We start from the raw sequence: 13,126 nt of genomic DNA, 5'->3' as shown, positions 1-13,126 counted from the left end.
CACAGAAACTCAGGTCAGCAAAGTATTAGTACAGCTTAAAGTCTCATACAATTTATCTATCCTGTTGACCACTGAGACTAGGTGAGCCATTGCATAAATGTACTCCTCCCCAGACTGGAGCATTGCCTTCCTTTAACTGCACTTTTCTCTACACATAATACTGTGCTCATTCAATCAGCTTAGAAAAAATACCTTGAATCATACAGTTAGGTAACTGCAGGAATATCATTCTGCTATCCCCAACTCAAATAATTGGCTGTTACAACTAGAGCTACTTTATTGCTCAATTCACTCATCTACAAACATTGAATGATGGCTACTGTCAACCAGTCTTCAATAGGAAGCAGTTTAAAAAAACAGTCCTATATTGTTAGAATTAATAATGGTATTCAGTTATATGAGCTCTCATTCACATGTGGTATGTGTGTGAAGGAGCTTGAAAATAGGTCCATCTGTTTAGAACAATCTTCCAGAGTATATTAGGAATATAGACCAACTACTGACTTTCAGGAAAACTCACTGAGACCATCTATTCAAAGGAAATAAATATAAGTGCTATAGACACATGGGCTAATCCAAATGTACACTAATTATTATGTTCCACTGTACTGGTGATTCCATTCCATAATTTGCAAATTTAGTCCACTTTTAACTTGCTTAGGAAGCAAGAGCGATGCAAATATAACTCTCTCCCTCTTGTGTTTGTATATCCATGCAACATTTACATGCCAGTTTCTAATCCATTACACTGTAATAACATCTACAGGGTGTGAGCTGTGTAATACACTTACAAACAATTATCTGCACATCAGTGGTGGTAAAACTTGATGTGAAGTAACAATAATTTTGTTAGGAACATAAACAATGTCTAGTATGTTCCGTTCCCTGGTAGTTTTTTTTTTTTACAATCTGAACCAATTGTTGTTCCTGGACATACAGTTTTGAATAATTTCCTTACTAATGTTGTATCAATGTTATTTCAGTCTGTTTCTAGTAAATTTAAGACTCCAGCCACTATTATTCTTCCCTCCTGTGTTTCATGCAAGAAATGTATGAATTCCTCTAGGTCATCAGCACTCGACTTTGGTGGTCTATAAACTCTAACAATTGTTACATGCACCAGGGTTTTCTTGATTGCCACAGTTATGCAATCTATAGTATTGGTGTTATCACTCAACGTGTAATAATCACAGGTCTCATAACTATCTTTAATCCCTATCATAATACTTCCACATGATTTTTTTAGAATGTTTGTTACAGTAAAAACATTCATACCCTGATGGAACTAGTTTCCAGCCATTGTTATTTAAATGTTTCACAAACAATAACAGCATCAATCTTGTGGGAATGTAGCAAATCTTCCAATAAAAAAAAACTTTATTATTAATGCTCCTAGCATTATCAACCTTCAGAGATGCATCAAATGTTGTTATCTGTGAACTGTTAAATTGTTGACCTGGCAAAAATCCTGCTTGTAAAAGTCTCTTCCCTGATCTTAACACATGCACAAGTCTTAAGTCTACTTTTATGTTGTGGAAAAATAATGTAGAAGGTAATATTGGATACGTTATTTTCAGAATTGGAAAGATTGAGACTTGAAACCATATATCAGCATGCATATGTTGAAAAGGAAACTATTACCACATGTAACATGATGTTCTATAACAATATAATAACAGCTATGAATGAAAAAGTGTTTAACTTCAGCATTTGACAGGGTCTTCCACACAAAAAAATGATAAATAAATTAGAATAACTAGGTATGGATGTTCACTTGATAAGATGGATAGCTGTGTGGCTTACAAATAGGACAAGGCAAATATCATACAGCAATTGGACAGGTGAAATTCTTGCTTGCAGTCAGGGTGTCCCACATTGGTCTGTCTTAGACCCATACTTGTTTAGATTGTGGTGCAGATTCAATAAAGCCTAGACATTCCACTAAAACTGCCATGGCATGCACACAATAATGCACTGTTTTGTATTCAGTAAGCAGGTCTACACGCCATGTAGAGCCACGCAAATATGGTAAACATAGTGGCATGCACATTACAGCATAAGTAGCCAAATTGTATGCTAATCAACCAGTCCCAGATGGAGGAGCTATTCAGCAAGCTATAAAGCATTCATGTAGACTCAGTGTAGGTTTTCCCTGGGAATTCCAAAACCTACTGTAATACAGTCATGGAAAGTACTCTACATGGAAACAATGTTAAGAGTTGCAGTTGCTCTTATACATGTGTACATGTAACAGGCACAAGTCTATGCTGTTGCTGCTGCAATAGACCTTAGACAATAAAGAACAGGGTATGTAGACCCCTTTTAACTCACCATCTTCTGCATAATGTGGAAATTTTAGTGTGCTGCATGGTGGATACAGACACACTGCAGGGATTCTGCAACCTCTGTCATCCACAACTGAGAACAAGGGCAAACCAAGGTGAACCAATACCTGTAGAGACTAAGATATGTGTAGCGCTTAGAATATTAGCTACAGGAACCTTTCAAAGGTCAACAGGGCAAGTGCTGGGGATATCACAGGCATCAGCATCCAGGATCCTACATCAATTCCTGAATGCTGTGCTACAACACACCAGTGATTATATACAGTTTCCCCACACACCCAAGGACAGAGCTGCATCTATGCGGGATTTCTACCCTAGCAAGGTTACCACAGCCACACGCAGGCGAGGAATCAGAGGAGGAACCACCAGCTGGTGTGGGTGTAGGTAGACGTAGTTGTACACAGTACACCCTCACCCTGTCCAAGAGGCAATGAATATAACACATGCTCACCACCTAAGGGGGTAAAATCTGCATCCTATGCATACTATTACTTGTTAATGTAACTAAGTATAATATGTGTAATATGAGGTTGTTGTCTTTGTAACATATCACACTCATGCACAAACCAATGTGTAGTCCAAAACAAGGATTACCAAAGGAGTTCTGTATTGCATACCACATAAATACCAGAATGACTACACAATTACAAGAGCAAAACTCTTGAAACCCAATTTTTGATGTGGAAACACAAATAGTACACTTGGCTCCCCCACCCACAAAACAACAGGAAAATGACAGTTTGAACAATCCAAGGAATAGCATATAATTCACTTGTTATAAATGCTTTCCACACAATTTTCACAAAATGTGTACACATTTACAAGACAAAAATCAATTGTATACAGTTGTTAGGCACCTCTCACTGCGACCAGCACTCCCCTGGCAGTGTCTATGGGCATCTTAGAAGCATAACACCCCTGTGTCATTAACAATATAATACTTTACATTCCCATGGAATAAGACTGAAACTTATAATGACTGTTATTAAGGCTATCTGTCTGTGAAAGTAAATGCATGGCAAAAATGACTATGCCAAAAAAGGAAGCATAAGAAGTGAATACAGATAACAGCTTAATCCCATAATCCATATATATAACAGTTTTCTTTGTAACATATGAACAAATCTAGCATTTACCCAAAAAATGCAAGAATACCTTAGCAACATCAGAAGCCTTCTTTGCAGGTAAATCTAAAGGAATATCAATTCTCTGTCTTCTACAAATATACAGGTCTTCTCACCTTCAATTTCCCCAGCTAAATGATTACCTTGTTATAGTGTAGATTCATGTCTCTGAGCACAGTGAAGATGCAAGTGAGATGTGAACTTATTAGAATTGCTGAATTCCAAACTTTTGGATTTGTGTTGCTGATGTAAACATAGTGTAAGCACTACCTCACTGTTTGCTGCTAATGGATTGCAACTTGAATGATTAGTGGGAGGGAGAAAGAATACACAACAATTTGAACTCCCTACCTGCACTAGGTGTGTCAGCTAGGATACACTTACAAAGTGTAGAAGTAATTGTAGCAAGCTTTGAAATGGAAGTGAACAGCACATATTTCTTCAGAGGACTAATGGGTAAACTATACTTCCTTTAATGAAACATGCAAGTTATTGTCATGTAGTATTGTTATACATTTAAGGACAATGATACAAAATGCCCTGTAGACTGCATGAGTGAGTACAGCACACAAGAGAAGAATGAACACAATATAAAGTGAAGGCAGAGTTGCACTGGTACAAACGATTCGCATAAATGGTTGTGTGATCATTCACTGCACTAAATATGTAAGCAACACATGTACAAACAAGTGAGAGTGTACAAGTGTTATATGTCTTTATAATATTGTGGTGGAAATGGGACTTGCTTATATGCACAAATATTTTCATACCTGCTGCAAAGAATTTTCTACAGCAAAGAGAGATAAGACACCCTCGCTGTGTTTTGTATGTTCAGTAGTCTGACAGTTCAAACCCAGAATATGTTTTTTATTTTACTTTTCTTTTATAATATTAATGTTTGTATGGTGCATGGCTTAACACAAACACAGCGAAATGGATAAATGCAGTAAAATTTAATGTTAAGTAAAATTAGAGCTGTGAATCACGTGTGTGTGTAGCACACCTGGTAACACGATGAACCACGCAATATATTCTATCTGTAAATCATGGTTCAAGTCCCACATTTATCTTTTAAAGATGAAACCTAACAAACACTTCTTAGAAAGATAATACAAGATTAACTTTGTCTGTCACATTTCCTTGTCACTTACCTTTATGCAAACATGATTTAATGGTCCACACAAGAAGCCGACCTCTTTTGCTGACCATCCTGCTAAGCAGCATTGAGCAATGGTCAGCAACATCTGCAGGTCCGGAACACCTGCAGACAGGAAGCAGTCAGTAATCAATTCCACAATGGATACATTGTTGCATCTTTCATGCAAACCCACTAAGTAGCATTGTGAGGCAGTTAGAAAGCTCCCACAACACCTGCAGATCGAGAACACCTGCAGACAGGAAGCAGAGAGTAGACATTTTCAAAATGGATACATTACATCATGTGAAATTTGCCACCGTGCAAACACGCTAAGCAGTGTTGTGAGGCAGTCAGCACACATATAGAGTAATGAATGTGAAAATATACTGCTTCTGCCTAGTTGTTCCTGTGGCAGCAGTTGTAAGTTAAGGGTTACAGTACAGGTGAGCCTGACTTCTAATCCAGCTAAAGGCAAACATTTCTTACTAATGTTTCACTTTATATAAAAATTAACAGTAGGAAAAACACTTACCCATAGGAATAACTATCTACAGCATGTGCATTGAGCATATGCAGGATATAAGATATATATTACATGTGTATCTGTGGGTATCAGTACAATTATGGTTCTACAATTATACATTTATTTTCTGAATGTTCATGTCACACACATACATGGTTACACACTCAACTCTTTAATGTATATATATAACTAATGAGCAGGTCTGACAAACAATGTCTCATTTACAATGAGCACTCTCAGCCTGTGGTGACTTATATAAGTTAATGCCCACAATACAGGTGAGCCAGAGTTCTAATGTAGTACACACCCAATTTTAGCAATGCCTGTCAACTCAATTTTATAAAATATAAAACAATGTAAACATAACTATAAATAGCAATAAGTATGTATAGCACTGGAGCTCATATGAATTAATGTGCGATTGAGGGTATACTGACAATTGTTTCTGTAATTATAATTGTCTTTTCTTCCCTTGGGTGGACTTCAGACTTCAATGACACTCATCACATGAATGTATAAACCAGGACCTTGCAGGTCACGCATATACATAGTTATACCCTCATTCTCTCATGTGTATTTATATATAGTTAATGGGCATGTCTGACAAGCACTACTTCTGTGGCAAGAATGAAAAAATCACCTATGTAGAAGAATGAGAAGTTATGTACCTACCATAACGTTCCATGTTAGTTGTCTTCTTCTCGCCTTCTTTCTTGCTGGATGGATTCGGAGCCAATCCTCGGCACTGACTCGGCCAATACTAAAGCTCGAGAGCTATTTCCACTGGCTCGAGGCTCCCCTATATCCCACAATGCTAGGTGGTAAATACCCAGATCTCGTTTGATAGCTGAAATAATAGCAGTGCTGGTCTCCTAGAGACAGAGAAAAGGGAAATCCACCTCTATAGAAAGACTACCTGTAGAACTATCAAACAGGGGCAATAGAGGTGGTTGACGCTGTGGAAGATAAAAGATCCCAAGGATCCTCTCAGTCTGTCCAGGCTAGGGGGATGGAGGGTGGGGTGCAAGAAAGAAGGCGAGAAGAAGACAACTAAAATGGAACATTATGGTAGGTACATAACTTCTCAATGTTAAGTTGTCAATCTCACCTTCATTCTTGCTGGATGGGACCGCGTCCCTAGCACCCTTATCCTGGGTTGCTCATCGGAACAGACTCTTGAGTATGTTGGAATCAAAGTTAGCCTGGTTTCTGGAGGCCATATCCAATTTATAATGTGAGATAAAGGTATGAGGAGAAGCCCATGAAGCTGCTTGACAGATGGAATCTATGGGCAGTCTGTCTTGAAAGGCTACTGACATAGCTAACGCCCTGGTTGAATGAGCTCTAGGTCGTGATAGTAGCTTTTGGTGTCTGAGTTCATAAATGAAGGAAATTACAGAGGCCAGCCATCTCGAAAGGGACACTTTGGAAACTGGAAGGCTCATCTTCCCTTCCGCATAAGATAGGAATAGCTGGTTAGACTTCCTAAACTGTTTAGTCCTATCCAAATAATAACGAAGCTGGCGATGAACATCTAGGAAATGTAACTTTTGTTCTGCCTTGTTGGAATAATTAGGGAAGAAAACTGGAAGGTCGATTGTCTGATTCAGATTCGCCTCAGAAGAAACCTTGGGTAAAAAGGAAGGGTTGGTCCGAAGGGACACTCTGTCTTTGTGGAAAACTAAGTATGGAGGACAACTGCAAAGAGCATGAAGTTCAGATACCCATCTAGCTGATGTTATGGCTACTAGAAAAAGGGTTTTCCATGAAAGCAATTTCAGAGAGCAGGAAGCGGCTGGTTTGAAGGGGGGGGGATCAAATTTAAGTCCCACTGAGGTGGGGGGTCTCTAATTGGGGGCTTGAGCAAAAAGATACTTTTTAGAAAGGCTTTGCAAAGTTTATGAGACATGATGCCGGAGTCTGAAAAGCCTACATGGAAATTAGATATAGCTGCCAATTGTACTCTAATGGTAGATGAAGAAGAACCTGAGTGAAAAAGTTCTGCCAGGAAGTCTAGTATAGACTGGATAGGTGCAGTGAAAGGGTCTATGTTATTAGTTGCTGCCCAGAAGGAAAAACGTTTCCACTTGCTATTGTAAATCCTTCTTGTAGAAGACTTGTGCGAGGCTATAAGGATGTTACAGACCGAATGGGAAATTAAAGGAAGCCTGGCTAGGGTAGAAAGCAGAGCAACCAAGCTGTGAGGTTGAGAGATAGGAGGGAGTGGTGCAGCTGACCCGATTGATGGGTCAAAAGATCTGGCAGTGGATCCAGATGCCAAGGCTGCTCCAACAGAAAACGGTGAAGGAACGGAAACCATATCTGACGAGGCCAGTAAGGGGCAATGAGGATCATGTCGACTCTCAATGCAGTAGCTTTCTGAATTACTTGAGAGATCAGTGGAAAGGGGGGAAAGGCATACAGAAGTCCCCGGGGCCAATCGTGGACTAGAGCGTCTCTGGCGGGTTGACCTGGTAGGGGAAAGAGGGTGAAGAAATCGTGACACTTGCTGTTTTGGGGAGTAGCAAAAAGATCACAGCAAGGTCGGCCCCATCTCTGAAAAATTTCTTACAGCACTGACTGTTTGAGACACCACTCATGTGGCATGAGTATGGCCCTGCTCAACTTGTCCGCTATCACGTTGGACTTCCCGGGGATGTGCGTTGCTATCAGAAACCACTGAGATGAGATCGCCCACTGCCAAAGTCTGAGTGCCTCTCGACATAAGGGATAAGACCTGGTTCCGCCCTGTTTGTTGATGTACCATACTACAGACATATTGTCTGTGTGAATTGCAAAAGTCCCGGTGGGAAGAGAGTGCTGAAGGGCTTGCAACGCTAAAAGTACTGCTCTCATCTCCAGGACATTTATGTGCAGATGGCTTTCGAAAGGTTGCCATGTGCCCTGGACCGTCCTGCCCTGACAATGCCCCCTCCCACCCAATCAGGGAGGCGTCCGTTGTCACCGTGGCAACTGGGGGGGGTAACGAAGGATCTGCCCTGAAGAACTTGAGGGGAGGTCATCCACCAAGATAGATGCTTCTTGCATGATTGGGTCAGCAGAATACTGTGAGACATTGGGAGCTGTTGGAAGGACCACTGAGAAAACAGCATCCACTGGAGGATCCGCATGTGAAAGCGGGCTAGGGGAAGAAGTGTAATGGCAGCTGCCATGAGACCTAAAACCTTCAAGACAAACCTGGCTTTGATCCTGTCGCACTGAAGAAGAATGTGAACATGTTTGCGGATATCTGATACTCTTTGCTCTGTTAGCTTCGGGGAAAGATGAATCGTGTCTAAGGTGGTGCCTATAAAGGTAATAGCCTGACAAGGCAACAAGGCAGATTTTTCAAAATTTATGGAAATGCCTAGAGCTTGACAAATATGAATGGTGTAGTCTCTGGATATGAGAAGTTGATGCCTGGTGGTAGCGGTAAAGAGCCAGTCGTCCAAATATGGAAACACCTGGAATCCTTGTCGTCTCAGGTGAGCCGTGACCACTGCCATGCATTTGGTGAACACTCGGGGGGCTGTAGTGAGACCAAAGGGCAGGGCCCTGAACTGATAGTGACTGGCTCCCAGCCGGAAGCAGAGGAACCTTCTGGACCATCTGTGCATCTTGATATGATAGTACGCATCCTGAAGGTCTATTGAGCACATCCAATTGTCCTGACCCAAGAAGGGCAGAATGGACTGAAGCATGACCATCCGGAATTTTGTTTTGTTTACAGACTTGTTTAGTCTGCTGAGATCCAATATCGGTCTCCAGTCCCCTGTTTTTTTTGGAACCAAAAAGAATTTGGAGTAGATTCCGGATCCTTGCTGGTCTGCCGGGACTGGCTGGATAGCTCTTTTTGACAGCAGCTTTGATATTTCTAGTGCTGCTTGTTCCCTTAGACTGGGTGGAATGTCTGGAAGGGGCCCTTTTGGTTGGGATGGGATGTGGACAAAGGGAATTTTGTAACCCTCGGATATGATCGATTGTACCCATTTGTCTTGAGTGAGGGAAAGCCAGGCTTCTGGATACAGTGATAATCTTCCCCCGACTGCCTCCGAAGGTGGACAGTCGGGCAGCTTCTCAGGGATGCTGAAAAGGTTTGTCAGAGAAAGTCTCTCTGCTACCTTGATTCTGCGGACCCTCCTGCCCCTAGGGTGGCGTCTGTTGTTGTTCCCACCTCTGCCTCTAGAGGGGAACTGACTGCGTGCATCAGGCGAGACTCCCTGTGATTTACGGAACCACATTTCCCCCCCCTTCTGACCCTTGGGATATGGTCTGGAAGGGGTAGAAAACCGGACTCCCATGGCAGAGCGAGTCTTGCCATCCTGTTCGCACCTAGTCAATGTGTCCTTCACCTGAGGTCCAAACAACGCTGTACCATCAAAAGGGGAATTGGTGAAGGATGCCTTGAAAGGGTCCGCAAAGTTACAAAGCCGCATCCAGGCGTGACGTCGTAAAGCTACACCTGTGCCAGCGGCCCTACTTACCCCATTGGCTGCATAAGAAAGAAGCCGCATGGAGGAGTTGACGATTGAATTCAGGGTTGCCAGCTGGGAGTTCATTTTGTCTCGAAACCCCTCAGTTGTTGGATCCTGCAAAACATCACCCATTTCCTTGATCATATCTCTCTGAAGACAGGTGAAGTGACACAAGTAGTTCAGCGAACGCATAGCAAAGGTCGCTGAGGAGAACATCCGCTTACAGTACCTATCCATAGTCCTAGATTCCTTATTAGGAGGATGGATAGGTACCGAAGGATCAGCTAATTCCTTCTTAGTGGCTGCGGCCACCACCATAGCATCAACCGAGATGCCCTTGGATAAGAATTCTTTGTCCTTAGGAGCTGTAATAAACTTGGACTGCCTTCGTGGGGTAGGTTCCACCATATCAGGGGCTGTCCACGCCTTCCTTGCCACCACTTCCATGAGGGGGTCAAAGGGAGGAGATACCCAGGAGGTGGAAGGGCAAGAGCCAAAAGTCTCAAGGTAGACCGACTCGTCCTCTGAAGGGTTAAGGGTGGACCAGTTCCCCCTCTGTTTAAGGATCTCAAGGATGTCTGAAAAGGAGACATCCTCAGAGGAGGACCGTGGGGACCCTTCAGACTCATCCAAGTCGGTATCCGAGGTGATGGACTCGGGGGAGTCAATATGCTTCCTCTTGCATTGTTTCTTCCGAGGGGGTTCCCCTGAAGGATCAGGAGAAGCCTCGGAAGAGGAGGATATTCCCAGTGGGGAAACTTGAGACGTTGGCTCTCTATGGTCTGGGACGAGAGGGTGGGTAGAGACCATCGCAGGCACTGTAGAGGGAGGAGCTGAGGGAGCCGACCGTGGAGCAGACACCGGGTCTAGCACGCTCCACATGACCTCGAAGGCGCCCCGATCAGGCGGGGCCGAAGATCCCTGCTCCAAAGAGACGAGGACTCCTCCCGGCACCGAAAGGGACATCTCCGAGGCCAATGTCAGGGCTGAGCTCACCAGCGCCGAGGCTCCGAGAGGGAGAACGGGCTCAGACAAGGGTCCGATGCCACTCGCCCCCTCGGAGCCGACGAGGGAAGACCGGTGCCCAGATCCCTCCAAGGAGGAGATCGGAGCCGAAAGTGGAAGTATCAGCTCCGACGCACCGACAGTCATGGCTCCAAGAAGCTCCGGCTCCGAACTCATGGGAATCAGAGGAGGAACTGAGGAAGGGATGGGTATAGCCACTGACCATTGGGTAGGGCTATGCAGTATTTGGGCTAGTGCCTGGGACTTGAGAAGTCTGCTCACCACCCTCTCTAAATCATGGTCAGACAGTCTGGAGGACCGAGAGGAGTGGGACCTATGGCTCCTCTCTGATAATAGTGGAGATCCCGGGGCCGAGTGGATAGAGCCAATGGATGGGGATCTAGACCTTTTTCTAGTAGATGGCTCCGACAAAACTATCGGAGCCGTCTGAGTCTCAGGCCTCTCGGCTCCAGCCGGAGCCGAGGTAACCGTTTTTGTCTTAGAGACATCGGCTCCAGATGGAGTCGATGTTGCAGAAGCCTTAGAGCCACCAGCGGACGGCTCCAAAGCTGGAGCCGACGCCTTGGAAGGCTTGGAAGGTTTTCCTGACACGGTCTGGGTCAGGGAGCCTTCAGACTTTAATAAGCCTCTCAGTATCAATTTATTTTTGCGTTCCTGCAGGACTCTTGGACTGAAAGCATGGCAGACAGAACAAGAGTCCTGCAGGTGCAAAGGTCCCAGGCAATATACACAAGAAGTGTGACCGTCTGTCAGAGACATTTTCTGACAGTACGAGTCACACTTCTTAAAGCCTGAGACCTTAGAGTCTTTAGACATCCTGAACAAAAACTGTGAAACACAGACACACCTGTTAAGAAAGGGGAAAAAAATCCAACCACTCCCACAATAAGTATGCTAAGGGGAAGGGAGGAGGGCCCGAAGGCCTAAGAAAATTAACAGGGGATAAACGGGAAAAACAATTAGGGGAACCCGAAGGAGACTAGGGATAGTTAACTAATAAACTGTAAAGAAAACTATTCTAAGAAAAAAATAAGGGGTTTTGAAGTTTTAGAACTATAAAAAGTCACTAACCTGCACAGCCGGTAGAAACAAGCACCTCGTAGCTAAAGCGGCAAACGAGATCTAGGTATTTACCGCCTAGCATTGTGGGATATAGGGGAGCCTCGAGCCGGTGGAAATAGCTCTCGAGCTTTAGTATTGGCCGAGTCAGAGCCGAGGATTGGCTCCGAACCCATCCAGCAAGAATGAAGGCGAGATTGACAACTTAACATTGTGTTTTGTCTATTTTGAATAGATTTGAATCCTACATTTTACAATTTAATTTTATCAGTGTGTAAAAGTGACATAACAAATGTGCCAGGTCATAAAATATGTGTCCCCATACATGTCTGCAAAGCTGAATCAAATAACAGTTACAACAGCAACCAACCCATAAACTAATGCCAACTGTCAAATTAACCTTCCTATTTTAAAAAAACTGCTTTCCTCTCTGTTTGGCATTGTTGTTCTCCGCTTAATGTCATGTAAACACAGTTGGCATTGTTGTGTTGTTTGCGCACTAGCATTAAATGTGGTAACACAAATCAGTGGGACAGCACTCTTGACTGTTTGACCTGAGTGGACATGTCTGGAGCTAGAAGGGAAGGTGTACAATTTATGGCTCAAAGGTGGGGTGTGGAGGAATCCAGAATCTTTATTGAAGTACTTGTACAGATCCACAGCTGCAAGTTTTTGCAGAGGGTCTATACTGGGTCTCAGTAGAAATCTGAGGCTTGGAATAGTCTGGCCAAGGCTGTCTCCAGTGCAACTGGCATTCCTTGCACTGGATAGCAATGCAGGCACCCCTTAATGACCTCAAAAGATGCAAGCAGTATGCACTCAACCAGTGGCTGGATGAGTTTAGGACTTCTGACATCTCACAGTTGTGTAAGTACATTGATAAAGATAATTTAAAATAGGTAAAAAAAACTGGATATAGGCAAGACTGGTATGCATAATGCTCTTCTGTTTTTCTCTGCTTTTATTCTACAGCCGACCAGGAGATTGCAGTGAACAGGGAAGCCCATGATGATCATTTATTAAGACTTAAGGATGCAAGGGCTATGTATGCAGCACAAAATAAGTATTATTTTATCGAAAGTATTGTTCTTCTATAAAGTAGTAGCAAATTAAGCATGCATATCTTAACTGTAAAATCTAGCATTCATGCTTCAGTCTGTAGTCCACGCCAGCTGTTGGAGTCAGTTGTAATACTGCATTCAGATGTTGTGGATTCAAATTCCACAGATAACAGATATATTGTAAAATTACTTAAAAAGGTTACATAATAATTTCAACAAAATTGGCATACAACCGACAGTTTAATTAATGTGTATTATTTGATCAAGCATATGTGCAGTATATGCAAACTGTAAGGATTACTTGGAGCAATCATCAATTATAGTTTCTGGTTGTTAAAAAGTACACTTAAATGTAAAAGTAGAAATAAATTATTT

This window comes from Protopterus annectens, chromosome 3.part0 (assembly GCF_019279795.1).
Source record: "Protopterus annectens isolate FY-2018-M chromosome 3.part0, PAN1.0, whole genome shotgun sequence".
Classification (NCBI taxonomy): Eukaryota; Metazoa; Chordata; order Ceratodontiformes; family Protopteridae; genus Protopterus; species Protopterus annectens.
Note: the sequence above shows the minus strand (reverse complement) of the source record.